This window comes from Giraffa tippelskirchi, chromosome 11 (genome assembly GCF_054371585.1).
Source record: "Giraffa tippelskirchi isolate mGirTip1 chromosome 11, T2T-mGirTip1v1.2.pri, whole genome shotgun sequence".
NCBI lineage: Eukaryota > Metazoa > Chordata > Mammalia > Artiodactyla > Giraffidae > Giraffa > Giraffa tippelskirchi.
Genome location: NC_137285.1, coordinates 69,113,112 through 69,138,858, shown reverse-complemented (window position 1 = coordinate 69,138,858; position 25,747 = coordinate 69,113,112).

Genomic DNA, 25,747 nt, shown 5'->3' with positions numbered 1-25,747 from the left:
GAACGGGGGGAGTTAGGGAAGCGGGCGAGGGGATAGAACCCCGTCGGGCTCGACGACCCGCGGCTCCTGGCGGCTCTGCGGCCGAGTTAGGGAAGTGGGGGGAGGGGCAGACTCCCTGCCAGGCGGGCGACGCGCGCGCGCTGGCGGCTCGGCGGGCGAGGTCGCGAGTGCGAGAGGCCCGGCCGACAGGTGGACACGCGGGCACCGCCAGCTCGGGGGCAGAGTGAGGGAAGGGGGGGAGGGGCAGACACCCTGACAACCGGGCGACGGGCGCGTGCTGGCGGCTCGGCGGGCGAGGTCGCGAGTGGGAGAGGCCCGGCCGACAGCTGGACCCGCGGGCACCGCCAGCTCGGCGGCAGAGTGAGGGAAGGGGGGGAGGGGCAGACAGCCTGACATCCGGGCGACGGGCGCGCGCTGCTGTCTCGGCGGGCGAGGTCGCGAGTGGGAGGGGCCCTGCCCGCAGGTGGACCCGCGGGCACCCGCAGCTCCTGGACAGGGTTAGGGAAGGGGGGGAGTTAGGGAAGGGGGGGAGGGATAGAACCCCGTCGGGCTCGTCGACCCGCGGCTCCTGGCGGCTCTGCGGCCGAGTTAGGGAAGCGGGGGGAGGGGCAGACCGCCTGACAGCCGGGCGACGGGCGCGCGCTGGCGGCTCGGCGGGCGAGGTCGCGAGTGGGAGAGACCCTGCCCGCAGGTGGACCCGCGGGCACCCGCAGCTCGTCGACAGAGTTAGGGAAGGGGGGGAGTTAGGGAAGGGGGGGAGGGGATTGAACCCCGTCGGGCTCGTCGACCGGCGGCTCCAAGCGGCTCTGCGGCCGAGTTAGGGGAGGAGGGGGGAAGGGGCAGACAACCTGACAGCCGGGCGATGGGCGCGCGCTGCCGTCTCGGCGGGCGAGGTCGCGAGTGGGAGGGGCCCTGCCCGCAGGTGGACCCGCGGGCACCCGCAGCTCGTCGACAGGGTTAGGGAAGGGGGGGAGGGGATAGAGCCCCGTCGGGCTCGTCGACCCGCTGCTCCTGGCGGCTCTGCGGCCGAGTTAGGGAAGGGCGGGAGGGGCAGACTCCCTGCCAGACGGGCGACGCGCGCGCGCTGGCGGCTCGGCGCCAGAGGTGGCGAGTGCGAGAGGCCCGGCCGACAGGTGGACACGCGGGCACCGCCAGCTCGGCGGGAGAGTGAGGGAAGGGGGGGAGGGGCAGACAGCCTGACAACCGGGCGACGGGCGCGCGCTGGCCGCTCGGCTGGCGAGGTCGCGAGTGGGAGAGACCCTGCCCGCAGGTGGACCCACGGGCACCCGCAGCTCGTCGACAGAATTAGGGAAGGGGGGGAGTTAGGGAAGGGGTGGAGGGGATAGAACCCCGTCGGGCTCGTCGACCCGCGGCTCCAAGCGGCTCTGCGGCCGAGTTAGGGGAGGAGGGGGGGAGGGGCAGACAGCCTGACAACCGGGCGACGGGCGCGTGCTGGCGGCTCGGCGGGCGAGGTCGCGAGTGGGACAGGCCCGGCCGACAGCTGGACCCGCGGGCACCGCCAGCTCGGCGGCAGAGTGAGGGAAGGAGGGAGGAGGGGCGGAGTCCCTGCCAGGCGGGCGACGCGCGCGCGCTGGCGGCTCGGCGGCAGAGGTCGCGAGTGCGAGAGGCCCGGCCGACAGGTGGACACGCGGGCACCGCCAGCTCGGCGGCAGAGTGAGGGAAGGGGGGGAGGGGCAGACAGCCTGACAGCCGGGCGACGGGCGCGCGCTGGCGGCTCGGCGGCAGAGGTCGCGAGTGCGAGAGGCCCGGCCGACAGGTGGACACGCGGGCACCGCCAGCTCGGCGGCAGAGTGAAGGAAGGGGGGGAGGGGCAGACAGCCTGACAACCGGGCGACGGGCGCGAGCTGGCGGCTCGGCTGGCGAGGTCGCGAGTGGGAGAGGCCCTGCCCGCAGGTGGACACGCGGGCACCCGCAGGTCGTCGAGAGTTAGAGAAGGGTGGAAGTCAGGGAAGGGGGGGAGGGGATAGAACCCCGTCGGGCTCGTCGACCCGCGGCTCCTGGCGGCTCTGCGGCCGAGTTAGGGAAGCGGGGGGAGGGGCAGACAGCCTGACAGCCGGGCGACGGGCGCGCGCTGGCGGCTCGGCGGGCGAGGTCGCGAGTGGGAGAGACCCTGCCCGCAGGAAGACCCGCGGGCACCCGCAGCTCGTCGACAGCGTTAGGGAAGGGGGGGAGTTAGGGAAGGGGGGGAGGGGAAAGAACCCCGTCGGGCTCGTCGACCCGCGGCTCCAAGAGGCTCTGCGGCTGAGTTAGCGGAGGAGGGGGGGAGGGGCAGACAGCCTGACAGCCGGGCGACGGGCGCGCGCTGCCGGCTCGGCGGGCGAGGTCGCGAATGGGAGAGGCCCTGCCCGCAGGCGGACCCGCGGGCACCCGCAGCTCGTCGACAGGGTTAGGGAAGGGGGGGAGGGGATAGAGCCCCGTCGGGCTCGTCGACCCGCCGCTCCTGGCGGCTCTGCGGCCGAGTTAGGGAAGGGGGGGAGGGGCAGACTCCCTGCCAGGCGGGCGACGCGCGCGCGCTGGCGGCTCGGCGCCAGAGGTGGCGAGTGCGAGAGGCCCGGCCGACAGGTGGACACGCGGGCACCGCCAGCTTGGCGGCAGAGTGAGGGAAGGGGGGGAGGGGCAGACAGCCTGACAACCGGGCGACGGGCGCGTGCTGGCGGCTCGGCGGGCGAGGTCGCGAGTGGGAGAGGCCCGGCCGACAGCTGGACCCGCGGGCACCGCCAGCTCGGCGGCAGAGTGAGGGAAGGAGGGAGGAGGGGCGGAGTCCCTGCCAGGCGGGCGACGCGCGCGCGCTGGCGGCTCGTTGGCAGAGGTCGCGAGTGCGAGAGGCCCGGCCGACAGGTGGACACGCGGGCACCGCCAGCTCGGCGGCAGAGTGAGGGAAGGGGGGGGAGGGGCAGACAGCCTGACAGCCGGGCGACGGGCGCGCGCTGGCGGCTCGGCGGGCGAGGTCGCGAGTGGGAGAGGCCCTGCCCGCAGGTGGACACGCGGGCACCCGCAGCTCGTCGAGGGTTAGGGAAGGGGGGGAGTTAGGGAAGGGTGGGAGCGGATAGAACCCCGTCGGGCTAGTCGACCCGCGGCTCCTGGCGGCTCTGCGGCCGAGTTAGGGGAGGAGGGGGGGAGGGGCAGACAGCCTGACAGCCGGGCGACGGGCGCGCGCTGCCGTCTCGGCGGGCGCGGTCGCGAGTGGGAGGGGCCCTGCCCGCAGGTGGACCCGCGGGCACCCGCAGCTCGTCGACAGGGTTAGGGAAGGAGGGGAGCGGATAGAGCCCCGTCGGGCTCGTCGACCCGCGGCTCCTGGCGGCTCTGCGGCCGAGTTAGGGAAGGGCGGGGAGGGGCAGACTCCCTGCCAGGCGGGCGACGCGCGCGCGCTGGTGGCTGGGCGCCATAGGTCGCGAGTGCGAGAGGCCCGGCCGACAGGTGGACACGCGGGCACTGCCAGCTCGGCAGCAGAGTGAGGGAAGGGGGGGAGGGGCAGACACCCTGACAACCGGGCGACGGGCGCGTGCTGGCGGCTCGGCGGGCGAGGTCGCGACTGGGAGACGCCCGGCCGACAGCTGGACCCGCGGGCACTGCCAGCTCGGCGGCAGAGTGAGGGAAGGGGGGGAGGGGCAGACAGCCTGACAACCGGGCGACGGGCGCGCGCTGGCAGCTCGGCTGGCGAGGTCGTGTGTCGGAGAGGCCCGGCCGACAGCTGGACCCGCGGGCACCGCCAGCTCGGCGGCAGAGTGAGGGAAGGAGGGAGGAGGGGCGGAGTCCCTGCCAGGCGGGCGACGAGAGCGCGCTGGCGGCTCGGCGGCAGAAGTCGCGAGTGCGAGAGGCCCGGCCGACAGGTGGACACGCGGGCACCGCCAGCTCGTCGGCAGCGTGAGGTAAGGGGGGGGAGGGGCAGACAGCCTGACAGCCGGGCGACGGGCGCGCGCTGCCGTCTCAGCGGGCGAGGTCGCGAGTGGGAGGGGCCCTGCCCGCAGGTGGACCCGCGGGCACCCGCAGCTCGTCGACAGGGTTAGGGAAGGGGGGGAGTTAGGGAAGGGGGGAGGGGATAGAGCACCGTCGGGCTCGTCGACCCGCGGCTCCTGGCGGCTCTGCGGCCGAGTTAGGGAAGGGGGGGGAGGGGCAGACTCCCTGCCAGGCGGGCGACGCGCGCGCGCTGGCGGCTTGGCGCCATAGGTCGCGAGGGCGAGAGGCCCGGCCGACAGGTGGACACGCGGGCACCGCCAGCTCGGCGGCAAAGTGAGGGAAGGAGGGAGGAGGGGCGGAGTCCCTGACAGGCGGGCGACGCGCGCGCGCTGGCGGCTCGGCGGCAGAGTGAGGGAAGGGGGAGAGGGGCAGACAGCCTGACAGCCGGGCGACGAGCGCGCGGTGGCGGCTCGGCGGGCGAGGTCGCGAGTGGGAGAGGCCCTGCCCGCAGGTGAACACGCGGGCGCCCGCAGCTCGTCGAGAGTTAGGGAAGGGGGGAGATAGGGAAGGGGGGGAGGCGATAGAACCCCGTCGGGCTCTTCGACCCGCGGCTTCTGGCGGCTCTCCGGCCGAGTTAGGGGAAGGGGGGGGAGGGGCAGACACCCTGACACCCGGGCGACGGGCGCGCGCTGGCGGCTCGGCGGGCGAGGTCGCGAGTGGGAGAGGCCCGGCCGACAGCTGGACCCGCGGGCACCCGCAGCTCGTCGACAGGGTTAGGGAAGGGGGGGAGTTAGGGAAGGGGGGGAGGGGATAGAACCCCGTCGGGCTCATCGACCCGCGGCTCCTGGCGGCTCTGCGGCCGAGTTAGGGAAGGGGGGGGAGTGGCAGACTCCCTGCCAGGCGGGCGACGCGCGCACGCTGGCGGCTCGGCGGCAGAGGTCGCGAGTGCGAGAGGCCCGGCCGACAGGTGGACATGCGGGCACCGCCAGCTCGGTGGCAGAGTGAGGGAAGGGGGGGAGGGGCAGACAGCCTGACAACCGGGCGACGGGCGCGCGCTGGCGGCTCGGCTGGCGAGGTCGCGAGTGGGAGAGGCCCTGCTCGCAGGTGGACCCGCGGGCACCCGCAGGTCGTCGAGAGTTAGGGAAGGGGGGAAGTCAGTGAAAGGGGGGAGGGGATAGAACACCGCCGGGCTCGTCGACCCGCGGCTCCTGGCGGCTCTGCGGCCGAGTTAGGGAAGCGGGGGGAGGGGCAGACAGCCTGACTCTCGGGCGACGGGCGCGCGCTGCCGGCTCGGCGGGCGAGGTCGCGAGTGAGAGAGACCCTGCCCGCAGGTGGACCCGCGGGCACCCGCAGCTCGTCGACAGAGTTAGGGAAGGGGGGGAGTTAGGGAAGGGGGGGAGGGGATAGAACCCCGTCGGGCTCGTCGACCCGCGGCTCCAGGCGGCTCTGCGGCCGAGTTAGGGGAGGGGGGGGACGGGCAGACAGCCTGACAGCCGGGCGACGGGCGCGCGCTGCCGTCTGGGCGGGCGAGGTCGCGAGTGGGAGAGGCTCTGCCCGCAGGTGGACCCGCGGGCACCCGCAGCTCGTCGACAGGGTTAGGGAAGGGGGGGAGGGGATAGAGCCCCGTCGGGCTCGTCGACCCGCGGCTCCTGGCGGCTCTGCGGCCGAGTTAGCGAAGGGGGAGGAGGGGCAGACTCCCTGCCAGGCGGGCGACGCGCGCGCGCTGGCGGCTGAGCGCCATAGGTCGCGAGTGCGAGAGGCCCGGCCGACAGGTGGACACGCGGGCACCGCCAGCTCGGCGGCAGAGTGAGGGAAGGGGGGGGAGGGGCAGACACCCTGACAACCGGGCGACGGGCGCGTGCTGGCGGCTCGGCGGGCGAGGTCGCGAGTGGGAGAGGCCCGGCCGACAGCTGGACCCGCGGGCAGCGCCAGCTCGGCGGCAGAGTGAGGGAAGGAGGGAGGAGGGGCGGAGTCCCTGCCAGGCGGGCGACGCGCGCGCGCTGGCGGCTCGGCGGCAGAGGTCGCGAGTGCGAGAGGCCCTGCCCGCAGGTGGACCCGCGGGCACCCGCAGCTCGTCGACAGGGTTAGGGAAGGGGGGGAGTTAGGGAAGGGCGGGAGGGGATAGAACCCCGTCGGGCTCGTCGACCCGCGGCTCCTGGCGGCTCTGCGGCCGAGTTAGGGGAGGAGGGGGGGAGGGGCAGACAGCGTGACAGCCGGGCGACGGACGCGCGCTGCCGGCTCGGCGGGAGAGGTCGCGAGTGGGAGAGGCCCGGCCGACAGCTGGACCCGCGGGCACCGCCAGCTCGGCGGCAGAGTGAGGGAAGGAGGAAGGAGGGGCGGAGTCCCTGCCAGGTGGGCGACGCGCGCGCTGGCGGCTCGGCGGCAGAGGTCGCGAGTGCGAGAGGCCCGGCCGACAGGTGGACACGCGGGCACCGCCAGCTCGGCGGCAGAATGAGGGAAGGGGGGGGAGGCGCAGACAGCCTGACAGCCGGGCGAGGGGCGCGCGCTGGCGGCTCGGCGCGCGAGGTCGCGAGTGGGAGAGGCCCTGCCCGCAGGAGGACCCGCGGGCACCCGCAGTTCGTCGACAGGGTTAGGGAAGGGGGGGAGTCAGGGAAGGGGGGGAGGGGATAGAACCCCGTCGGGCTCGTCGACCCGCGGCTCCTGGCGGCTCTGCGGCCGAGTTAGGGGAGGTGGGGGGGAGGGGCAGACAGCCTGACAGCCGGGCGACGGGCGCGCGCTGCCGTCTCGGCGGGCGAGGTCGCGAGTGGGAGAGGCCCTGCCCGCAGGTGGACCCGCGGGCACCCGCAGCTCGTCGACAGGGTTAGGGAAGGGGGGGAGTTAGGGAAGGGGGGGAGGGGATAGAACCCCGTCGGGCTCGACGACCCGCGGCTACTGGCGGCTCTGCGGCCGAGTTAGGGGTGGAGGGGGGGAGGGGCAGACAGCCTGACAGCCGGGCGACGGGCGCGCGCTGCCGTCGCGGCGGCGAGGTCGCGAGTGGGAGAGGCCCTGCCCGCAGGTGGACCCGCGGGCACCCGCAGCTCGTCGACAGGGTTAGGGAAGGGGGGGAGGGGATAGAACCCCGTCGGGCTCGTCGACCCGCGGCTCCTGGCGGCTCTGCGGCCGAGTTAGGGGAGGGGGGGAGCGGCAGACTCCCTTCCAGGCGGGCGACGCGCGCGCGCTGGCGGCTCGGCGCCAGAGGTGGCGAGTGCGAGAGGCCCGGCCGACAGGTGGACCCGCGGGCACCGCCAGCTCGGCGGCAGAATGAGGGAAGGGGGGGGAGGCGCGGACAGCCTGACAGCCGGGCGACGGGCGCGCGCTGGCGGCTCGGCGGGCGAGGTCGCGAGTGGGAGAGGCGCTGCCCGCAGGTGGACACGCGGGCACCCGCAGCTCGTCGAGAGTTAGGGAAGGGGGGGAGTCAGGGAAGGGGGGGAGGGGATAGAATCCCGTCGGGCTCGTCGACCCGCGGCTCCTGGCGGCTCTGCGGCCGAGTTAGGGGAGGAGGGGAGGAGGGCAGACAGCCTGACATCCCGGCGTCGGGCGCGCGCTGCCGTCTCGGCGGGCGAGGTCGCGAGTGGGAGGGGCCCTGCCCGCAGGTGGACCCGCGGGCACCCGCAGCTCGTCGACAGGGTTAGGGAAGGGGGGGAGTTAGGGAAGCGGGGGAGGGGTTAGAACCCCGTCGGGCTCGTCGACCCGCGCCTCCTGGTGGCTCTGCGGCCGAATTAGGGGAGGAGGGGGGGAGGGGCAGACAGCCTGACAGCCGGGCGACGGGCGCGCGCTGCCGTCTCGGCGGCGAGGTCGCGAGTGGGAGAGGCCCTGCCCGCAGGTGGACCCGCGGGCACCCGCAGCTCGTCGACAGGGTTAGGGAAGGGGGGGAGGGGATAGAGCCCCGTCGGGCTCGTCGACCCGCGGCTCCTGGCGGCTCTATGGCCGAGTTAGGGGAGGGGGGGAGGGGCAGACTCCCTGCCAAGCGGGCGACGCGCGCGCGCTGGCGGCTCGGCGTCAGAGGTGGCGAGTGCGAGAGGCCCGGCCGACAGGTGGACCCGCGGGCACCGCCAGCTCGGCGGCAGAATGAGGGAAGGGGGGGGAGGCGCAGACAGCCTGACAGCCGGGCGACGGGCGCGCGCTGGCGGCTCGTCGGGCGAGGTCGCGAGTGGGAGAGGCCCTGCCCGCAGTTGGACACGCGGGCACCCGCAGCTCGTCGAGAGTTAGGGAAGGGGGGGAGTCAGGGAAGGGTGGGAGGGGATAGAACCCCGTCGGGCTCGTCGACCCGCGGCTCCTGGCGGCTCTGCGGCCGAATTAGGGGAGGAGGGGGGGAGGGGCAGACAGCCTGACAGCCGGGCGACGGGCGCGCGCTGCCGTCTCGGCGGCGAGGTCGCGAGTGGGAGGGGCCCTGCCCGCAGGTGGACCCGCGGACACCGGCAGCTCGTCGACAGGGTTAGGGAAGGGGGGGAGTTAGGGAAGCGGGGGAGGGGATAGAACCCCGTCGGGCTCGTCGACCCGCGGCTCCTGGCGGCTCTGCGGCCGAGTTAGGGGAGGAGGGGGGGAGGGGCAGACAGCCTGACAGCCGGGCGACGGGCGCGCGCTGCCGTCTCGGCGGCGAGGTCGCGAGTGGGAGAGGCCCTGCCCGCAGGTGGACCCGCAGGCACCCGCAGCTCGTCGACAGGGTTAGGGAAGGGGGGGAGGGGATAGAGCCCCGTCGGGCTCGTCGACCCGCGGCTCCTGGCGGCCCTGCGGCCGAGTTAGGGGAGTGGGGGAGGGGCAGACTCCCTGCCAGGCGGGCGACGCGCGCGCTTGCGGCTCGGCGGCAGAGGTCGAGAGTGCGAGAGGCCCGGCCGACAGGTGGACACGCGGGCACCGCCAGCTCGGCGGCAGAGTGAGGGAAAGGGGGGGAGGGGCAGACAGCCTGAAAACCAGGCGACGGGCGCGCGCTGGCGGCTCGGCGGGCGAGGTCGCGAGTGGGAGAGGCCCGGCCGACAGCTGGACCCGCGGGCACCGCCAGCTCGGCGGCAGAGTGAGGGAAGGAGGGAGGAGGGGCGGAGTCCCTGCCAGGCGGGCGACGCGCGCGCGCTGGCGCCACCGCGGCAGAGGTCGCGAGTGCGAGAGGCCCGGCCGACAGGTGGACACGCGGGCACCGCCAGCTCGGCAGCAGAGTGAGGCAAGGGGGGGAGGGGCAGACAGCCTGACAGCCGGGCGACGGGCGCGCGCTGGAGGCTCGGCGGGCGAGGTCGCGAGTGGGAGGGGCCCTGCCCGCAGGTGGACCCGCGGGCACCCGCAGCTCGTCGAGAGTTAGGGCAGGGGGGGAGTCAGGGAAGGGGGGGAGGGGATAGAACCCCGTCGGGCTCGTCGACCCGCGGCTCCTGGCGGCTCTGCGGCCGAGTTAGGGGAGGTGGGGGGGAGGGGCAGACAGCCTGACAGCCGGGCGACGGGCGCGCGCTGCCGTCTCGGCGGGCGAGGTCGCGAGTGGGAGAGGCCCTGCCCGCAGGTGGACCCGCGGGCACCCGCAGCTCGTCGACAGGGTTAGGGAAGGGGGGGAGTTAGGGAAGGGGGGGAGGGGATAGAACCCCGTCGGGCTCGACGACCCGCGGCTACTGGCGGCTCTGCGGCCGAGTTAGGGGTGGAGGGGGGGAGGGGCAGACAGCCTGACAGCCGGGCGACGGGCGCGCGCTGCCGTCGCGGCGGCGAGGTCGCGAGTGGGAGAGGCCCTGCCCGCAGGTGGACCCGCGGGCACCCGCAGCTCGTCGACAGGGTTAGGGAAGGGGGGGAGGGGATAGAACCCCGTCGGGCTCGTCGACCCGCGGCTCCTGGCGGCTCTGCGGCCGAGTTAGGGGAGGGGGGGAGCGGCAGACTCCCTTCCAGGCGGGCGACGCGCGCGCGCTGGCGGCTCGGCGCCAGAGGTGGCGAGTGCGAGAGGCCCGGCCGACAGGTGGACCCGCGGGCACCGCCAGCTCGGCGGCAGAATGAGGGAAGGGGGGGGAGGCGCGGACAGCCTGACAGCCGGGCGACGGGCGCGCGCTGGCGGCTCGGCGGGCGAGGTCGCGAGTGGGAGAGGCGCTGCCCGCAGGTGGACACGCGGGCACCCGCAGCTCGTCGAGAGTTAGGGAAGGGGGGGAGTCAGGGAAGGGGGGGAGGGGATAGAATCCCGTCGGGCTCGTCGACCCGCGGCTCCTGGCGGCTCTGCGGCCGAGTTAGGGGAGGAGGGGAGGAGGGCAGACAGCCTGACATCCCGGCGTCGGGCGCGCGCTGCCGTCTCGGCGGGCGAGGTCGCGAGTGGGAGGGGCCCTGCCCGCAGGTGGACCCGCGGGCACCCGCAGCTCGTCGACAGGGTTAGGGAAGGGGGGGAGTTAGGGAAGCGGGGGAGGGGTTAGAACCCCGTCGGGCTCGTCGACCCGCGCCTCCTGGTGGCTCTGCGGCCGAATTAGGGGAGGAGGGGGGGAGGGGCAGACAGCCTGACAGCCGGGCGACGGGCGCGCGCTGCCGTCTCGGCGGCGAGGTCGCGAGTGGGAGAGGCCCTGCCCGCAGGTGGACCCGCGGGCACCCGCAGCTCGTCGACAGGGTTAGGGAAGGGGGGGAGGGGATAGAGCCCCGTCGGGCTCGTCGACCCGCGGCTCCTGGCGGCTCTATGGCCGAGTTAGGGGAGGGGGGGAGGGGCAGACTCCCTGCCAAGCGGGCGACGCGCGCGCGCTGGCGGCTCGGCGTCAGAGGTGGCGAGTGCGAGAGGCCCGGCCGACAGGTGGACCCGCGGGCACCGCCAGCTCGGCGGCAGAATGAGGGAAGGGGGGGGAGGCGCAGACAGCCTGACAGCCGGGCGACGGGCGCGCGCTGGCGGCTCGTCGGGCGAGGTCGCGAGTGGGAGAGGCCCTGCCCGCAGTTGGACACGCGGGCACCCGCAGCTCGTCGAGAGTTAGGGAAGGGGGGGAGTCAGGGAAGGGTGGGAGGGGATAGAACCCCGTCGGGCTCGTCGACCCGCGGCTCCTGGCGGCTCTGCGGCCGAATTAGGGGAGGAGGGGGGGAGGGGCAGACAGCCTGACAGCCGGGCGACGGGCGCGCGCTGCCGTCTCGGCGGCGAGGTCGCGAGTGGGAGGGGCCCTGCCCGCAGGTGGACCCGCGGACACCGGCAGCTCGTCGACAGGGTTAGGGAAGGGGGGGAGTTAGGGAAGCGGGGGAGGGGATAGAACCCCGTCGGGCTCGTCGACCCGCGGCTCCTGGCGGCTCTGCGGCCGAGTTAGGGGAGGAGGGGGGGAGGGGCAGACAGCCTGACAGCCGGGCGACGGGCGCGCGCTGCCGTCTCGGCGGCGAGGTCGCGAGTGGGAGAGGCCCTGCCCGCAGGTGGACCCGCAGGCACCCGCAGCTCGTCGACAGGGTTAGGGAAGGGGGGGAGGGGATAGAGCCCCGTCGGGCTCGTCGACCCGCGGCTCCTGGCGGCCCTGCGGCCGAGTTAGGGGAGTGGGGGAGGGGCAGACTCCCTGCCAGGCGGGCGACGCGCGCGCTTGCGGCTCGGCGGCAGAGGTCGAGAGTGCGAGAGGCCCGGCCGACAGGTGGACACGCGGGCACCGCCAGCTCGGCGGCAGAGTGAGGGAAAGGGGGGGAGGGGCAGACAGCCTGAAAACCAGGCGACGGGCGCGCGCTGGCGGCTCGGCGGGCGAGGTCGCGAGTGGGAGAGGCCCGGCCGACAGCTGGACCCGCGGGCACCGCCAGCTCGGCGGCAGAGTGAGGGAAGGAGGGAGGAGGGGCGGAGTCCCTGCCAGGCGGGCGACGCGCGCGCGCTGGCGCCACCGCGGCAGAGGTCGCGAGTGCGAGAGGCCCGGCCGACAGGTGGACACGCGGGCACCGCCAGCTCGGCAGCAGAGTGAGGCAAGGGGGGGAGGGGCAGACAGCCTGACAGCCGGGCGACGGGCGCGCGCTGGAGGCTCGGCGGGCGAGGTCGCGAGTGGGAGGGGCCCTGCCCGCAGGTGGACCCGCGGGCACCCGCAGCTCGTCGAGAGTTAGGGCAGGGGGGGAGTCAGGGAAGGGGGGGAGGGGATAGAACCCCGTCGGGCTCGTCGACCCGCGGCTCCTGGCGGCTCTGCGGCCGAGTTAGGGGAGGAGGGGGGGAGGGGCAGACAGCCTGACATCCGGGCGACGGGCGCGCGCTGCCGTCTCGGCGGGCGAGGTCGCGAGTGGGAGGGGCCCTGCCCGCAGGTGGACCCGCGGGCACCCGCAGCTCGTCGACAGGGTTATGGAAGGGGGGGAGTTAGGGAAGCGGGGGAGGGGATAGAACCCCGTCGGGCTCGTCGACCCGCGGCTCCTGGCGGCTCTGCGGCCGAGTTGGGGGGGGGGGGAGGGGCAGACAGCCTGACAGCCGGGCGACGGGCGCGCGCTGCCGTCTCGGCGGCGAGGTCGCGAGTGGGAGAGGCCCGGCCTGCAGGTGGACCCGCGGGCACCCGCAGCTCGTCGACAGGGTTAGGGAAGGGGGGGAGGGGATAGAGCCCCGTCGGGCTCGTCGACCCGCGGCTCCTGGCGGCTCTGCGGCCGAGTTAGGGGAGGGGGGGAGGGGCAGACTCCCTGCCAGGCGGACGACGCGCGCGCGCTGGCGGCTCGGCGCCAAAGGTGGCGAGTGCGAGAGGCCCGGCCGACAGGTGGACCCGCGGGCACCGCCAGCTCGGCGGCAGAATGAGGGAAGGGGGGGGAGGCACAGACAGCCTGACAGCCGGGCGACGGGCGCGCGCTGGCGGCTCGGCGGGCGAGGTCGCGAGTGGAAGAGGCGCTGCCCGCAGGTGGACACGCGGGCACCCGCAGCTCGTCGAGAGTTAGCGAAGGGGGGGAGTCAGGGAAGGGGGGGAGGGGATAGAATCCCGTCGGGCTCGTCGACCCGCGGCTCCTGGCGGCTCTGCGGCCGAGTTAGGGGAGGAGGGGGGGAGGGGCAGGCAGCCGGACATCCGGGCGACGGGCGCCCGCTGCCGTCTCGGCGGGCGAGGTCGCGAGTGGGAGAGGCCCGGCCGACAGCTGGACCCGCGGGCAGCGCCAGCTCGGCGGCAGAGTGAGGGAAGGAGGGAGGAGGGGCGGAGTCCCTGCCAGGCGGGCGACGCGCGCGCGCTGGCGGCTCGGCGGCAGAGGTCGCGAGTGCGAGAGGCCCTGCCCGCAGGTGGACCCGCGGGCACCCGCAGCTCGTCGACAGGGTTAGGGAAGGGGGGGAGTTAGGGAAGGGCGGGAGGGGATAGAACCCCGTCGGGCTCGTCGACCCGCGGCTCCTGGCGGCTCTGCGGCCGAGTTAGGGGAGGAGGGGGGGAGGGGCAGACAGCGTGACAGCCGGGCGACGGACGCGCGCTGCCGGCTCGGCGGGAGAGGTCGCGAGTGGGAGAGGCCCGGCCGACAGCTGGACCCGCGGGCACCGCCAGCTCGGCGGCAGAGTGAGGGAAGGAGGAAGGAGGGGCGGAGTCCCTGCCAGGTGGGCGACGCGCGGGCGCTGGCGGCTCGGCGGCAGAGGTCGCGAGTGCGAGAGGCCCGGCCGACAGGTGGACACGCGGGCACCGCCAGCTCGGCGGCAGAATGAGGGAAGGGGGGGGAGGCGCAGACAGCCTGACAGCCGGGCGAGGGGCGCGCGCTGGCGGCTCGGCGCGCGAGGTCGCGAGTGGGAGAGGCCCTGCCCGCAGGTGGACCCGCGGGCACCCGCAGTTCGTCGACAGGGTTAGGGAAGGGGGGGAGTTAGGGAAGGGCCGGAGGGGATAGAACCCCGTCGGGCTCGTCGACCCGCGGCTCCTGGCGGCTCTGCGGCCGAGTTAGGGGAGGAGGGGGGGAGGGGCAGACAGCCTGACAACCAGGCGACGGGCGCGCGCTGCCGTCTCGGCGGCGAGGTCGCGAGTGGGAGAGGCCCTGCCCGCAGGTGGACCCGCGGGCACCCGCAGCTCGTCGACAGGGTTAGGGAAGGGGGGGAGGGGATAGAGCCCCGTCGGGCTCGTCGACCCGCGGCTCCTGGCGGCTCTGCGGCCGAGTTAGGGGAGGGGGGGAGGGGCAGACTCCCTGCCAGGCGGGCGACGCGCGCGCGCTGGCGGCTCGGCGCCAGAGGTGGCGAGTGCGAGAGTCCCGGCCGACAGTTGGACCCGCGGGCACCGCCAGCTCGGCGGCAGAATGAGGGTAGGGGGGGGAGGCGCAGACAGCCTGACAGCCGGGCGACGGGCGCGCGCTGGCGGCTCGGCGGGCGAGGTCGAGAGTGGGAGAGGCCCTGCCCGCAGGTGGACCCACGGACACACGCAGCTCGTCGAGAGTTAGGGAAGGGGGGGAGTCAGGGAAGGGGGGGAGGGGATAGAACCCCGTCGGGCTCGTCGACCCGCGGCTCCTGGCGGCTCTGCGGCCGAGTTAGGGGAGGTGGGGGGGAGGGGCAGACAGCCTGACAGCCGGGCGACGGGCGCGCGCTGCCGTCTCGGCGGGCGAGGTCGCGAGTGGGAGAGGCCCTGCCCGCAGGTGGACCCGCGGGCACCCGCAGCTCGTCGACAGGGTTAGGGAAGGGGGGGAGTTAGGGAAGGGGGGGAGGGGATAGAACCCCGTCGGGCTCGACGACCCGCGGCTCCTGGCGGCTCTGCGGCCGAGTTAGGGGAGGAGGGGGGGAGGGGCAGACAGCCTGACAGCCGGGCGACGGGCGCGCGCTGCCGTCGCGGCGGCGAGGTCGCGAGTGGGAGAGGCCCTGCCCGCAGGTGGACCCGCGGGCACCCGCAGCTCGTCGACAGGGTTAGGGAAGGGGGGGAGGGGATAGAACCCCGTCGGGCTCGTCGACCCGCGGCTCCTGGCGGCTCTGCGGCCGAGTTAGGGGAGGGGGGGAGCGGCAGACTCCCTTCCAGGCGGGCGACGCGCGCGCGCTGGCGGCTCGGCGCCAGAGGTGGCGAGTGCGAGAGGCCCGGCCGACAGGTGGACCCGCGGGCACCGCCAGCTCGGCGGCAGAATGAGGGAAGGGGGGGGAGGCGCAGACAGCCTGACAGCCGGGCGACGGGCGCGCGCTGGCGGCTCGTCGGGCGAGGTCGCGAGTGGGAGAGGCCCTGCCCGCAGTTGGACACGCGGGCACCCGCAGCTCGTCGAGAGTTAGGGAAGGGGGGGAGTCTGGGAAGGGTGGGAGGGGATAGAACCCCGTCGGGCTCGTCGACCCGCGGCTCCTGGCGGCTCTGCGGCCGAATTAGGGGAGGAGGGGGGGAGGGGCAGACAGCCTGACAGCCGGGCGACGGGCGCGCGCTGCCGTCTCGACGGCGAGGTCGCGAGTGGGAGGGGCCCTGCCCGCAGGTGGACCCGCGGACACCGGCAGCTCGTCGACAGGGTTAGGGAAGGGGGGGAGTTAGGGAAGCGGGGGAGGGGATAGAACCCCGTCGGGCTCGTCGACCCGCGGCTCCTGGCGGCTCTGCGGCCGAGTTAGGGGAGGAGGGGGGGAGGGGCAGACAGCCTGACAGCCGGGCGACGGGCGCGCGCTGCCGTCTCGGCGGCGAGGTCGCGAGTGGGAGAGGCCCTGCCCGCAGGTGGACCCGCAGGCACCCGCAGCTCGTCGACAGGGTTAGGGAAGGGGGGGAGGGGATAGAGCCCCGTCGGGCTCGTCGACCCGCGGCTCCTGGCGGCCCTGCGGCCGAGTTAGGGGAGTGGGGGAGGGGCAGACTCCCTGCCAGGCGGGCGACGCGCGCGCTTGCGGCTCGGCGGCAGAGGTCGAGAGTGCGAGAGGCCCGGCCGACAGGTGGACACGCGGGCACCGCCAGCTCGGCGGCAGAGTGAGGGAAAGGGGGGGAGGGGCAGACAGCCTGAAAACCAGGCGACGGGCGCGCGCTGGCGGCTCGGCGGGCGAGGTCGCGAGTGGGAGAGGCCCGGCCGACAGCTGGACCCGCGGGCACCGCCAGCTCGGCGGCAGAGTGAGGGAAGGAGGGAGGAGGGGCGGAGTCCCTGCCAGGCGGGCGACGCGCGCGCGCTGGCGCCACCGCGGCAGAGGTCGCGAGTGCGAGAGGCCCGGCCGACAGGTGGACACGCCGGCACCGCCAGCTCGGCAGCAGAGTGAGGCAAGGGGGGGAGGGGCAGACAGCCTGACAGCCGGGCGACGGGCGCGCGCTGGAGGCTCGGCGGGCGAGGTCGCGAGTGGAAGAGGCGCTGCCCGCAGGTGGACACGCGGGCACCCGCAGCTCGTCGAGAGTTAGGGAAGGGGGGGAGTCAGGGAAGGGGGGGAGGGGATAGAATCCCGTCGGGCTCGTCGACCCGCGGCTCCTGGCGGCTCTGCGGCCGAGTTAGGGGAGGAGGGGGGAAGGGGCAGGCAGCCGGACATCCGGGCGACGGGCGCCCGCTGCCGTCTCGGCGGGCGAGGTCGCGAGTGGGAGGGGCCCTGCCCGCAGGTGGACCCGCGGACACCCGCAGCTCGTCGACAGAGTTAGGGAAGGGGGGGAGTTAGGGAAGGGGGGGAGGGGATAGAACCCCGTCGGGCTCGTCGACCCGCGGCTCCAAGCGGCTCTGCGGCCGAGTTAGGGGAGGGGGGGGACGGGCAGACAGCCTGACAGCCGGGGGACGGGCGCGCGCTGCCGTCTCGGCGGGCGAGGTCGCGAGTGGGAGGGGCCCTGCCCGCAGGTGGAACCGCGGGCACCCGCAGCTCGTCGACAGGGTTAGGGAAGGGGGGGAGGGGATAGAGCCCCGTCGGGCTCGTCGACCCGCGGCTCCTGGCGGCTCTGCGGCCGAGTTAGCGAAGGGGGGGGAGGGGCAGACTCCCTGCCAGGCGGGCGACGCGCGCGCGCTGGCGGCTGGGCGCCATAGGTCGCGAGTGCGAGAGGCCCGGCCGACAGGTGGACACGCGGGCACCGCCAGCTCGGCGGCAGAGTGAGGGAAGGGGGGGGAGGGGCAGACACCCTGACAACCGGGCGACGGGCGCGTGCTGGCGGCTCGGAGGCCAGGACGCGAGTGGGAGAGGCCCGGCCGACAGCTGGACCCGCGGGCAGCGCCAGCTCGGCGGCAGAGTGAGGGAAGGAGGGAGGAGGGGCGGAGTCCCTGCCAGGCGGGCGACGCGCGCGCGCTGGCGGCTCGGCGGCAGAGGTCGCGAGTGCGAGAGGCCCGGCCGACAGGTGGACACGCGGGCACCGCCAGCTCGGCCGCTGAGTGAGGGAAGGGGGTTAGGGGCAGACAGCCTGACAGCCGGGCGACGGGCGCGCGCTGCCGTCTCGGCGGGCGAGGTCGCGAGTGGGAGGGGCCCTGCCCGCAGGTGGACCCGCGGGCACCCGCAGGTCGTCGAGAGTTAGGAAGGGGGGAAGTCAGGGAAGGGGGGGAGGGGATAGAACCCCGTCGGGCTCGTCGACCCGCGGCTCCTGGCGGCTCTGCGGCCGAGTTAGGGAAGCGGGGGGAGGGGCAGACAGCCTGACAGCCGGGCGACGGGCGCGCGCTGACGGCTCGGTTGGCGAGGTCGCGAGTGGGAGAGGCCCGGCCGACAGCTGGACCCGCGGGCACCGCCAGCTCGGCGGTAGAGTGAGGGAAGGAGGGAGGAGGGGCGGAGTCCCTGCCAGGTGGGCGACGCGCGCGCGCTGGCGGCTCGGCGGCAGAGGTCGCGAGTGCGAGAGCCCCGGCCGACAGGTGGACACGCGGGCACCGCCAGCTCGGCGGCAGAGTGAGGGAGGGGGGGGGAGGGGCAGACAGCCTGACAGCCGGGCGACCGGTCCGCGCTGGCGGCTCGGCGGGCGAGGTCGCGAGTGGGAGAGGCCCTGCCCGCAGGTGGACACGCGGGCACCCGCAGCTCGTCGACAGGTTTAGGGAAGGGGGGGAGTTAGGGAAGGGGGGGAGGGATAGAACCCCGTCGGGCTCGTCGACCCGCGGCTCCTGGCGGCTCTGCGGCCGAGTTAGGGAAGCGGGGGGAGGGGCAGACAGCCTGACAGCCGGGCGACGGGCGCGCTGCCGGCTCGGCGGGCGAGGTCGCGAGTGGGAGAGGCCCTGCCCGCAGGTGGACCCGCGGGCACCCGCAGCTCGTCGACAGGGTTAGGGAAGGGGGGGAGGGGATAGAGCCCCGACGGGCTCGTCGACCCGCGGCTTCTGGCGGCTCTTCGGCCGAGTTAGGGAAGGGGGGGGAGGGGCAGACTCCCTGCCAGGCGGGCGACGCGCGCGCTGGCGGCTGGGCGCCATAGGTCGCGAGTGCGAGAGGCCCGGCCGACAGGTGGACACGCGGGCACCGCCAGCTCGGCGGCAGACTGAGGGAAGGGGGGGGAGGGGCAGACACCCTGACAACCGGGCGACGGGCGCGTGCTGGCGGCTCGGCGGGCGAGGTCGCGAGTGGGAGAGACCCTGCCCGCAGGTGGACCCGCGGGCACCCGCAGCTCGTCGACAGAGTTAGGGAAGGGGGGAAGTTAGGGAAGGTGGGGAGGGGATAGAACCCCGTCGGGCTCGTCGACCCGCGGCTCCAAGCGGCTCTGCGGCCGAGTTAGGGGAGGGGGGGGACGGGCAGACAGCCTGACAGCCGGGCGACGGGCGCGCGCTGCCGTCTGGGCGGGCGAGGTCGCGAGTGGGAGAGGCCCTGCCCGCAGGTGGACCCGCGGGCACCCGCAGCTCGTCGACAGGGTTAGGGAAGGGGGGGAGGGGATAGAGCCCCGTCGGGCTCGTCGACCCGCGGCTCCTGGCGGCTCTGCGGCCGAGTTAGCGAAGGGGGGGGAGGGGCAGACTCCCTGCCAGGCGGGCGACGCGCGCGCGCTGGCGGCTGAGCGCCATAGGTCGCGAGTGCGAGAGGCCCGGCCGACAGGTGGACACGCGGGCACCGCCAGCTCGGCGGCAGAGTGAGGGAAGGGGGGGGAGGGGCAGACACCCTGACAACCGGGCGACGGGCGCGTGCTGGCGGCTCGGCGGGCGAGGTCGCGAGTGGGAGAGGCCCGGCCGACAGCTGGACCCGCGGGCAGCGCCAGCTCGGCGGCAGAGTGAGGGAAGGAGGGAGGAGGGGCGGAGTCCCTGCCAGGCGGGCGACGCGCGCGCGCTGGCGGCTCGGCGGCAGAGGTCGCGAGTGCGAGAGGCCCTGCCCGCAGGTGGACCCGCGGGCACCCGCAGCTCGTCGACAGGGTTAGGGAAGGGGGGGAGTTAGGGAAGGGCGGGAGGGGATAGAACCCCGTCGGGCTCGTCGACCCGCGGCTCCTGGCGGCTCTGCGGCCGAGTTAGGGGAGGAGGGGGGGAGGGGCAGACAGCGTGACAGCCGGGCGACGGACGCGCGCTGCCGGCTCGGCGGGAGAGGTCGCGAGTGGGAGAGGCCCGGCCGACAGCTGGACCCGCGGGCACCGCCAGCTCGGCGGCAGAGTGAGGGAAGGAGGAAGGAGGGGCGGAGTCCCTGCCAGGTGGGCGACGCGCGGGCGCTGGCCGCTCGGCGGCAGAGGTCGCGAGTGCGAGAGGCCCGGCCGACAGGTGGACACGCGGGCACCGCCAGCTCGGCGGCAGAATGAGGGAAGGGGGGGGAGGCGCAGACAGCCTGACAGCCGGGCGAGGGGCGCGCGCTGGCGGCTCGGCGCGCGAGGTCGCGAGTGGGAGAGGCCCTGCCCGCAGGTGGACCCGCGGGCACCCGCAGTTCGTCGACAGGGTTAGGGAAGGGGGGGAGTTAGGGAAGGGCCGGAGGGGATAGAACCCCGTCGGGCTCGTCGACCCGCGGCTCCTGGCGGCTCTGCGGCCGAGTTAGGGGAGGAGGGGGGGAGGGGCAGACAGCCTGACAACCAGGCGACGGGCGCGCGCTGCCGTCTCGGCGGCGAGGTCGCGAGTGGGAGAGGCCCTGCCCGCAGGTGGACCCGCGGGCACCCGCAGCTCGTCGACAGGGTTAGGGAAGGGGGGGAGGGGATAGAGCCCCGTCGGGCTCGTCGACCCGCGGCTCCTGGCGGCTCTGCGGCCGAGTTAGGGGAGGGGGGGAGGGGCAGACTCCCTGCCAGGCGGGCGACGCGCGCGCGCTGGCGGCTCGGCGCCAGAGGTGGCGAGTGCGAGAGGCCCGGCCGACAGTTGGACCCGCGGGCACCGCCAGCTCGGCGGCAGAATGAGGGTAGGGGGGGGAGGCGCAGACAGCCTGACAGCCGGGCGACGGGCGCGCGCTGGCGGCTCGGCGGGCGAGGTCGAGAGTGGGAGAGGCCCTGCCCGCAGGTGGACCCACGGACACACGCAGCTCGTCGAGAGTTAGGGAAGGGGGGGAGTCAGGGAAGGGGGGGAGGGGATAGAACCCCGTCGGGCTCGTCGACCCGCGGCTCCTGGCGGCTCTGCGGCCGAGTTAGGGGAGGTGGGGGGGAGGGGCAGACAGCCTGACAGCCGGGCGACGGGCGCGCGCTGCCGTCGCGGCGGCGAGGTCGCGAGTGGGAGAGGCCCTGCCCGCAGGTGGACCCGCGGGCACCCGCAGCTCGTCGACAGGGTTAGGGAAGGGGGGGAGGGGATAGAACCCCGTCGGGCTCGGCGACCCGCGGCTCCTGGCGGCTCTGCGGCCGAGTTAGGGGAGGGGGGGAGCGGCAGACTCCCTTCCAGGCGGGCGACGCGCGCGCGCTGGCGGCTCGGCACCAGAGGTGGCGAGTGCGAGAGGCCCGGCCGACAGGTGGACCCGCGGGCACCGCCAGCTCGGCGGCACAATGAGGGAAGGGGGGGAGGCGCGGACAGCCTGACAGCCGGGCGACGGGCACGCGCTGGCGGCTCGGCGGGCGAGGTCGCGAGTGGGAGAGGCGCTGCCCGCAGGTGGACACGCGGGCACCCGCAGCTCGTCGAGAGTTAGGGAAGGGGGGGAGTCAGGGAAGGGGGGGAGGGGATAGAATCCCGTCGGGCTCGTCGACCCGCGGCTCCTGGCGGCTCTGCGGCCGAGTTAGGGGAGGAGGGGAGGAGGGCAGACAGCCTGACATCCGGGCGTCAGGCGCGCGCTGCCGTCTCGGCGGGCGAGGTCGCGAGTGGGAGGGGCCCTGCCCGCAGGTGGACCCGCGGGCACCCGCAGCTCGTCGACAGGGTTAGGGAAGGGGGGGAGTTAGGGAAGCGGGGGAGGGGTTAGAACCCCGTCGGGCTCGTCGACCCGCGCCTCCTGGTGGCTCTGCGGCCGAATTAGGGGAGGAGGGGGGGAGGGGCAGACAGCCTGACAGCCGGGCGACGGGCGCGCGCTGCCGTCTCGGCGGCGAGGTCGCGAGTGGGAGAGGCCCTGCCCGCAGGTGGACCCGCGGGCACCCGCAGCTCGTCGAAAGGGTTAGGGAAGGGGGGGAGGGGATAGAGCCCCGTCGGGCTCGTCGACCCGCGGCTCCTGGCGGCTCTATGGCCGAGTTAGGGGAGGGGGGGAGGGGCAGACTCCCTGCCAAGCGGGCGACGCGCGCGCGCTGGCGGCTCGGCGTCAGAGGTGGCGAGTGCGAGAGGCCCGGCCGACAGGTGGACCCGCGGGCACCGCCAGCTCGGCGGCAGAATGAGGGAAGGGGGGGGAGGCGCAGACAGCCTGACAGCCGGGCGACGGGCGCGCGCTGGCGGCTCGTCGGGCGAGGTCGCGAGTGGGAGAGGCCCTGCCCGCAGTTGGACACGCGGGCACCCGCAGCTCGTCGAGAGTTAGGGAAGGGGGGGAGTCAGGGAAGGGTGGGAGGGGATAGAACCCCGTCGGGCTCGTCGACCCGCGGCTCCTGGCGGCTCTGCGGCCGAATTAGGGGAGGAGGGGGGGAGGGGCAGGCAGCCTGACAGCCGGGCGACGGGCGCGCGCTGCCGTCTCGGCGGCGAGGTCGCGAGTGGGAGGGGCCCTGCCCGCAGGTGGACCCGCGGACACCGGCAGCTCGTCGACAGGGTTAGGGAAGGGGGGGAGTTAGGGAAGCGGGGGAGGGGATAGAACCCCGTCGGGCTCGTCGACCCGCGGCTCCTGGCGGCTCTGCGGCCGAGTTAGGGAAGCGGGGGGAGGGGCAGACAGCCTGACAGCCGGGCGACGGGCGCGCTGCCGGCTCGGCGGGCGAGGTCGCGAGTGGGAGAGGCCCTGCCCGCAGGTGGACCCGCGGGCACCCGCAGCTCGTCGACAGGGTTAGGGAAGGGGGGGAGGGGATAGAGCCCCGTCGGGCTCGTCGACCCGCGGCTTCTGGCGGCTCTTCGGCCGAGTTAGGGAAGGGGGGGGAGGGGCAGACTCCCTGCCAGGCGGGCGACGCGCGCGCTGGCGGCTGGGCGCCATAGGTCGCGAGTGCGAGAGGCCCGGCCGACAGGTGGACACGCGGGCACCGCCAGCTCGGCGGCAGAGTGAGGGAAGGGGGGGAGGGGCAGACACCCTGACAACCGGGCGACGGGCGCGTGCTGGCGGCTCGGCGGGCGAGGTCGCGAGTGGGAGAGGCCCGGCCGACAGCTGGACCCGCGGGCAGCGCCAGCTCGGCGGCAGAGTGAGGGAAGGAGGGAGGAGGGGCGGAGTCCCTGCCAGGCGGGCGACGCGCGCGCGCTGGCGGCTCGGCGGCAGAGGTCCCGAGTGCGAGAGGCCCTGCCCGCAGGTGGACCCGCGGGCACCCGCAGCTCGTCGACAGGGTTAGGGAAGGGGGGGAGTTAGGGAAGGGCGGGAGGGGATAGAACCCCGTCGGGCTCGTCGACCCGCGGCTCCTGGCGGCTCTGCGGCCGAGTTAGGGGAGGAGGGGGGGAGGGGCAGACAGCGTGACAGCCGGGCGACGGACGCGCGCTGCCGGCTCGGCGGGAGAGGTCGCGAGTGGGAGAGGCCCGGCCGACAGCTGGACCCGCGGGCACCGCCAGCTCGGCGGCAGAGTGAGGGAAGGAGGAAGGAGGGGCGGAGTCCCTGCCAGGTGGGCGACGCGCGCGCGCTGGCGGCTCGGCGGCAGAGGTCGCGAGTGCGAGAGGCCCGGCCGACAGGTGGACACGCGGGCACCGCCAGCTCGGCGGCAGAATGAGGGAAGGGGGGGGAGGCGCAGACAGCCTGACAGCCGGGCGAGGGGCGCGCGCTGGCGGCTCGGCGCGCGAGGTCGCGAGTGGGAGAGGCCCTGCCCGCAGGTGGACCCGCGGGCACCCGCAGTTCGTCGACAGGGTTAGGGAAGGGGGGGAGTTAGGGAAGGGCCGGAGGGGATAGAACCCCGTCGGGCTCGTCGACCCGCGGCTCCTGGCGGCTCTGCGGCCGAGTTAGGGGAGGAGGGGGGGAGGGGCAGACAGCCTGACAACCAGGCGACGGGCGCGTGCTGGCGGCTCGGCGGGCGAGGTCGCGAGTGGGAGAGACCCTGCCCGCAGGTGGACCCGCGGGCACCCGCAGCTCGTCGACAGAGTTAGGGAAGGGGGGAAGTTAGGGAAGGTGGGGAGGGGATAGAACCCCGTCGGGCTCGTCGACCCGCGGCTCCAAGCGGCTCTGCGGCCAAGTTAGGGGAGGGGGGGGAGGGGCAGACAGCCTGACAGCCGGGCGACGGGCGCGCGCTGACGGCTCGGCTGGCGAGGTCGCGAGTGGGAGAGGCCCGGCCGACAGCTGGACCCGCGGGCACCGCCAGCTCGGCGGCAGAATGAGGGAAGGGGGGGAGGGGCAGACAGCCTGACAGCCGGGCGACGGGCGCGCGCTGCCGTCTCGGCGGGCGAGGTCGCGAGTGGGAGAGGCCCTGCCCGCAGGTGGACCCGCGGGCACCCGCAGCTCGTCGACAGGGATAGGGAAGGGGGGGAGGGGATAGAGCCCCGTCGGGCTCGTCGACCCGCGGCTCCTGGCGGCTCTGCGGCCGAGTTAGCGAAGGGGGGGGAGGGGCAGACTCCCTGCCAGGCGGGCGACGCGCGCCCGCTGCCGTCTCGGCGGGCGAGGTCGCGAGTGGGAGGGGCCCTGCCCGCAGGTGGACCCGCGGGCACCCGCAGCTCGTCGAGAGTTAGGGAAGGGGGGGAGTCAGGGAAGGGGGGGAGGGGATAGAACACCGTCGGGCTCGTCGACCCGCGGCTCCTGGCAGCTCTGCGGCCGAGTTAGGGGAGGAGGGGGGGAGGGGCAGGCAGCCTGACATCCGGGGGACGGGCGCGCGCTGCCGTCTCGGCGGGCGATGTCGCGAATGGGAGGGGCCCTGCCCGCAGGTGGACCCGCGGACACCCGCAGCTCGTCGACAGGGTTAGGGAAGGGGAGGAGTTAGGGAAGCGGGGGAGGGGACAGAACCCCGTCGGGCTCGTCGACCCGCGGCTCCTGGCGGCTCTGCGGCCGAGTTAGGGGAGGAGGGGGGGAGGGGCAGACAGCCTGACAGCCGGGCGACGGGCGCGCGCTGCCGTCTCGGCGGGCGAGGTCGCGAGTGGGAGGGGCCCTGCCCGCAGGTGGACCCGCGGGCACCCGCAGCTCGTCGACAGGTTTAGGGAAGGGGGGGAGTTAGGGAAGGGGCGGAGGGGATATAACCCCGTCGGGCTCGTCGACCCGCGGCTCCTGGCGGCTCTGCGGCCGAGTTAGGGGAGGAGGGGGGGAGGGGCAGACAGCCTGACAGCCAGGCGACGGGCGCGCGCTGCCGTCTCGGCGGCGAGGTCGCGAGTGGGAGAGGCCCTGCCCGCAGGTGGACCCGCGGGCACCCGCAGCTCGTCGGCAGGGTTAGGGAAGGGGGGGAGGGGATAGAGCCCCGTCGGGCTCGTCGACCCGCGGCTCCTGGCGGCCCTGCGGCCGAGTTAGGGGAGTGGGGGAGGGGCAGACTCCCTGCCAGGCGGGCGACGCGCGCGCTTGCGGCTCGGGGGCAGAGGTCGCGAGTGAGAGAGGCCCGGCCGACAGGTGGACACGCGGGCACCGCCACCTCGGCGGCAGAGTGAGGGAAAGGGGGGGAGGGGCAGACAGCCTGACAACCAGGCGACGGGCGCGCGCTGGCGGCTCGGCGGGCGAGGTCGCGAGTGGGAGAGGCCCGGCCGACAGCTGGACCCGCCGGCACCGCCAGCTCGGCGGCAGAGTGAGGGAAGGAGGGAGGAGGGGCGGAGTCCCTGCCAGGCGGGCGACGCGCGCGCGCTGGCGGCACCGCGGCAGAGGTCGCGAGTGCGAGAGGCCCGGCCGACAGGTGGACACGCGGGCACCGCCAGCTCGGCGGCAGAGTGAGGGAAGGGGGGGAGGGGCAGACAGCCTGACAGCCGGGCGACGGGCGCGCGCTGGAGGCTCGGCGGGCGAGGTCGCGAGTGGGAGGGGCCCTGCCCGCAGGTGGACCCGCGGGCACCCGCAGCTCGTCGAGAGTTAGGGCAGGGGGGGAGTCAGGGAAGGGGGGGAGGGGATAGAACCCCGTCGGGCTCGTCGACCCGCGGCTCCTGGCGGCTCTGCGGCCGAGTTAGGGGAGGAGGGGGGGAGGGGCAGACAGCCTGACAGCCGGGCGTCGGGCGCGCGCTGCCGTCTCGGCGGGCGAGGTCGCGAGTGGGAGAGGCTCTGCCAACAGGTGGACCCGCGGGCACCCGCAGCTCGTCGACAGGGTTAGGGAAGGTGGGGAGGGGATAGAGCCCCGTCGGGGTCGTCGACCCGCGGCTCCTTGCGGCTCTGCGGCCGAGTTAGGGAAGGGGGGGCAGGGGCAGACTCCCTGCCAGGCGGGCGACGCGCGCGCGCTGGCGGCTCGGCGCCAGAGGTTGCGAGTGCGAGAGGCCCGGCCGACAGGTGGACCCGCGGGCACCGCCAGCTCGGCGGCAGAATGAGGGGGGGGGGAGGCGCAGACAGCCTGACAGCCGGGCGACGGGCGCGCGCTGGTGGCTCGGCGGGCGAGGTCGTGAGTGGGAGAGGCCCTGCCCACAGGTGGATACGCGGGCACCCGCAGCTCGTCGAGAGTTAGGGAAGGGGGGGAGTTAGGGAAGCGGGGGAGGGGATAGAACCCCGTCGGGCTCGTCGACCCGCGGCTCCTGGCGGCTCTGCGGCCGAGTTAGGGGAGGAGGGGGGGAGGGGCAGACAGCCTGACAGCCGGGCGACGGGCGCGCGCTGCCGTCTCGGCGGCGAGGTCGCGAGTGGGAGAGGCCCTGCCCGCAGGTGGACCCG